Raw genomic sequence first — 5,000 nt, 5'->3', positions numbered from 1 at the left:
GCTAGGAGGCGCTCCATCCATGTCGGTACCGGTGAGCGTTGCACTCGCAGTCGCAAGAACGTACGGCAAGTATATTACCTGGAAGAGTCAATGACAGTCCACGCCCCCCTGCGTGGGAAGAGTCTTTCTAGGCCATGACCCACCGGAAGGGCGCAGCGTCCCCCACCCCAGACATGTGACGTCACACCATCGGTATTGACGACTAGACTGATTCCTTATAATCATTTGCCATACACCGGTGGAAGCTGCCGAGACGAGTAACTACATAGCGGGCTCGCCGTGTCACTAATGTACAGAGATACAACAGTTTCGACTGGAACCGGATTAAACGTATACACGGCGCTGATTAGTAATAGATAGAGCCATCAGAATACAGATAATGTATACAACTGTCCGTATACATGCTGAAAGACTCTGCTCACAATCACAACCACACGTCAGCCACACACCCTTATCACGCACTACTCTCTGCCTGTAACACGCACACAGACAATATGTAAGCACCAGCATGGAACAACACCCAGTGCATCCTCTCCGCCACATTAGACAATCCACACTGTCATAACCAGACTGGGAGGTCCACTCAGAAAACAGAATATCCCACCCACCCGACAACCACCATTGCTCAGCCAAGCCACCAACACCCACACATGTCCTACACAGGGGTGCACCCAACATCACAATACTGCCTCCTCTCACAGCACACAAACAATGGCAGGAATGAAAGACACAGGTCTGCCACAAGCATGGAATGAGAGCGCCGCCTGTCATGAGCCAAAGGTGCATCCTGACGTGGCAAATCAGATGATGCCGCAGGCATCCACTTACTATAATCACAATCAACAAACCGGCCGCCCCGCCCCGCCCCCCATTAAACCTTTCCTTACAACAATGTGTACCTTAACCTAACCTATATCGTACCGTAACCTAACCTATATCGTACCGTAACCTAACCTATGTCGTACCGTAACCTAACCTATGTCGTACCGTAACCTAACCTATGTCGTACCGTAACCTAACCTATGTCGTACCGTAACCTAACCTATGTCGTACCGTAACCTAACCTATGTCGTACCGTAACCTAACCTATGTCGTACCGTAACCTAACCTATGTCGTACCGTAACCTAACCTATGTCGTACCTTAACCTAACCTATGTCGTACCTTAACCTAACCTATGTCGTACCTTAACCTAACCTATGTCGTACCTTAACCTAACCTATGTCGTACCTTAACCTAACCTATGTCGTACCTTAACCTAACCTATGTCGTACCTTAACCTAACCTATGTCGTACCTTAACCTAACCTATGTCGTACCTTAACCTAACCTATGTCGTACCTTAACCTAACCTATGTCGTACCTTAACCTAACCTATGTCGTACCTTAACCTAACCTATGTCGTACCTTAACCTAACCTATGTCGTACCTTAACCTAACCTATGTCGTACCTTAACCTAACCTATGTCGTACCTTAACCTAACCTATGTCGTACCTTAACCTAACCTATGTCGTACCTTAACCTAACCTATGTCGTACCTTAACCTAACCTATGTCGTACCTTAACCTAACCTATGTCGTACCTTAACCTAACCTATGTCGTACCTTAACCTAACCTATGTCGTACCTTAACCTAACCTATGTCGTACCTTAACCTAACCTGTATTGCGCCTTAACCTAACCTGTATTGCGCCTTAACCTAACCTGTATTGCGCCTTAACCTAACCTGTATTGCGCCTTAACGTAACCTGTATTGCGCCTTAACGTAACCTGTATTGCGCCTTAACGTAACCTGTATTGCGCCTTAACGTAACCTGTATTGCGCCTTAACGTAACCTGTATTGCGCCTTAACGTAACCTGTATTGCGCCTTAACGTAACCTGTATTGCGCCTTAACGTAACCTGTATTGCGCCTTAACGTAACCTGTATTGCGCCTTAACGTAACCTGTATTGCGCCTTAACGTAACCTGTATTGCGCCTTAACGTAACCTGTATTGCGCCTTAACGTAACCTGTATTGCGCCTTAACGTAACCTGTATTGCGCCTTAACGTAACCTGTATTGCGCCTTAACGTAACCTGTATTGCGCCTTAACGTAACCTGTATTGCGCCTTAACGTAACCTGTATTGCGCCTTAACGTAACCTGCATTGCGCCTTAACGTAACCTGTATTGCGCCTTAACGTAACCTGTATTGCGCCTTAACGTAACCTGTATTGCGCCTTAACGTAACCTGTATTGCGCCTTAACGTAACCTGTATTGCGCCTTAACGTAACCTGTATTGCGCCTTAACGTAACCGATATTGCGCCTTAACGTAACCTATATTGCGCCGTAACGTAACCTATATTGCGCCGTAACGTAACCCACATTGCCCCTTAACGTAACCCACATTGCCCCTTAACGTAACCCACATTGCCCCTTAACGTAACCCAACACACGTTGGGCCTTAACCCAACACACGTTGGGCCTTAACCCAACACACGTTGGGCCTTAACCCAACACACGTTGGGCCTTAACCCAACACACGTTGGGCCTTAACCCAACACACGTTGGGCCTTAACCCAACACACGTTGGGCCTTAACCCAACACACGTTGGGCCTTAACCCAACACACGTTGGGCCTTAACCCAACACACGTTGGGCCTTAACCCAACACACGTTGGGCCTTAACCTGCTCTGTAATTGTCATACGACGCGTTAAATTAGTGTAGTGTTGCCTAACTGCAACCCCCGCAATATAGTTTGCTACTCGCACTGCCCGGTCCCCAGTGTATCGCTTCATGTTAAACACCTTGCAGCTATACACTGTAATGTGGATGGCAGCAGGACGTACATGCTCAATGCCCTTTGCAGTTGTTCATTGGCATTTGCAGTTGTTCATTGGCATTCGCATGTGCGAAGCACTTAGCCTACGCTGTGGTACGGCCTGTGTCAACTGTCCGCTGATGTTGTACGTCCAAATCACACACTGTACTGCACATTGGTCCTCATGTACTGAATGATACATCGTGGTACATGTGACCGTACAACGACTGCGCCAACAACGGCGAACCATGCGGTCCAAATGTTGTGCACTCAGCTACGTGTCGTCTCCCTATAAGAGCTGGATTGCAGTGTGGTATGCCCTGGATGGCGATCAGCATGAGCCGTCTGTTGATGTAGTGGCGCGTGTTGTCAGACGTAGTCGTCTCTTCTCACACACCGTGATAGCATGGTGCACTGCGTTCCACATCTGCGACATGCGACAGAGGCCGGTTGACAGTCGTTCGCGCAATGGACATCGCATACGTACGGGGGCCACCTTCCACGTGTTCGCGAAGCGTGCACATGTTGTTGCGTGTATGTGGGCAGACATAGTGTGTCGTGACACCTGACACAGGCATGCAACAATCGTTGAATTTGCAAATGGCGATGGACGCCTACGTTTGCTGGTGACGTTATGCAAATGAACAACTGGTAAACCGTTGTGGTGCGGTTGTTCTCGCTAGAGGTGAATCAGTGATGGCGACGATCGGTTGAGCTACCAACCGGTTGTTCCAGCGATACCCACCATGCCCACGAACGTGAATGGCATCTGGGTGTGAAGCGATACGCGGCGGTGGCTGGGTGGGACCGTCCCCGGCCGGTGAGGGGGGGCCTCCCGGCGTGCTGGCCGCGCGGTGCGTGGGCGCACGCGCTACAGCCGGCTGGTGGGGGCGGCCAGTGGCAGGCGCGCCGGCCGACGGAGGCGGCAGGCGGCGCAGCTGCGCGCCGGCGCACCCTGCACGCGGCGCCGTGCGGCCAAAGTAGGTCCTCGCGGGCCCGGTGCGAAGCGCGGTGGACATCTGCAGTGTGCTGGTCCGATTGAGGACTGTGTGCGCTGAGGATGCGCCGCCGCCCGGCGCTCGGCGCCGCGACGCCGTCTGCTGCTCGGTCGCCTCTGCGGTTCTCGCAGGTGGTTTGTATCGCAGCTGTGCGGACGTGTTGGCGCGTGCGCTGTGCTGGGAGAGTTCGCTTCGGCACCCAAGTGGGGCTTTTGTCCTTCTGTGGCGCTGGCGTTGGAGCTGCCGGTCACCGTAGGTGGCGCGTGTTGTCTCCCGCCGGCAATGCCACGACAGCACGCTCCCGGGCCTCTGTCGGCAGCGGCAAGCTCAGTTGGGAGCACGGGTGGTCGCACCTAAAGCGTCTACTCGCCAAACTCCGGGCGATTGCGCCTCTCTCGAACCCGACCAAGTACTTAGGACGGCGCTGCGCGCCGCCGGGACCTGAGAGGGTTTCGAGGTGTATTGTGCAGGGGAGCTCAGCCTCCTCCTGTTTGCAGAATAATTGAGCGGACGCTTGCGTGTTCGCGCGGGCCCCCGGGACACACTCCCGGGCGGCCGGCTGCTCAGCTCTAGTTGACGCAGCTCCCTGGTTGATCCTGCCAGTAGTCATATGCTTGTCTCAAAGATTAAGCCATGCATGTCTCAGTACAAGCCGCATTAAGGTGAAACCGCGAATGGCTCATTAAATCAGTTATGGTTCCTTAGATCGTACCCACGTTACTTGGATAACTGTGGTAATTCTAGAGCTAATACATGCAAACAGAGTCCCGACCAGAGATGGAAGGGACGCTTTTATTAGATCAAAACCAATCGGTCGGCTCGTCCGGTCCGTTTGCCTTGGTGACTCTGAATAACTTTGGGCTGATCGCACGGTCCTCGTACCGGCGACGCATCTTTCAAATGTCTGCCTTATCAACTGTCGATGGTAGGTTCTGCGCCTACCATGGTTGTAACGGGTAACGGGGAATCAGGGTTCGATTCCGGAGAGGGAGCCTGAGAAACGGCTACCACATCCAAGGAAGGCAGCAGGCGCGCAAATTACCCACTCCCGGCACGGGGAGGTAGTGACGAAAAATAACGATACGGGACTCATCCGAGGCCCCGTAATCGGAATGAGTACACTTTAAATCCTTTAACGAGTATCTATTGGAGGGCAAGTCTGGTGCCAGCAGCCGCGGTAATTCCAGCTCCAATAGCG

At 52.3% G+C, this 5,000-nt stretch overlaps 1 non-coding gene across 1 annotated transcript in view; it reads left to right on the top strand.

Moving 5' to 3' along the window:
• Positions 1-4,385: 4,385 nt before the first annotated feature.
• LOC124566199 overlaps positions 4,386-5,000 on the top strand; it is a 1,910-nt gene continuing 1,295 nt past the window's right edge. The window contains exon 1 of the ribosomal RNA XR_006970843.1: positions 4,386-5,000. This exon is cut by the window's right edge and continues 1,295 nt beyond it. This is a non-coding gene — a ribosomal RNA (small subunit ribosomal RNA).

Source organism: Schistocerca americana, unplaced genomic scaffold, assembly GCF_021461395.2.
Source record: "Schistocerca americana isolate TAMUIC-IGC-003095 unplaced genomic scaffold, iqSchAmer2.1 HiC_scaffold_137, whole genome shotgun sequence".
In the NCBI taxonomy this organism is placed as follows: Eukaryota; Metazoa; Arthropoda; class Insecta; order Orthoptera; family Acrididae; genus Schistocerca; species Schistocerca americana.
The sequence above is the reverse complement of the archived record's forward strand: the minus strand, read 5'-3'. Positions and strand labels throughout refer to the sequence as shown.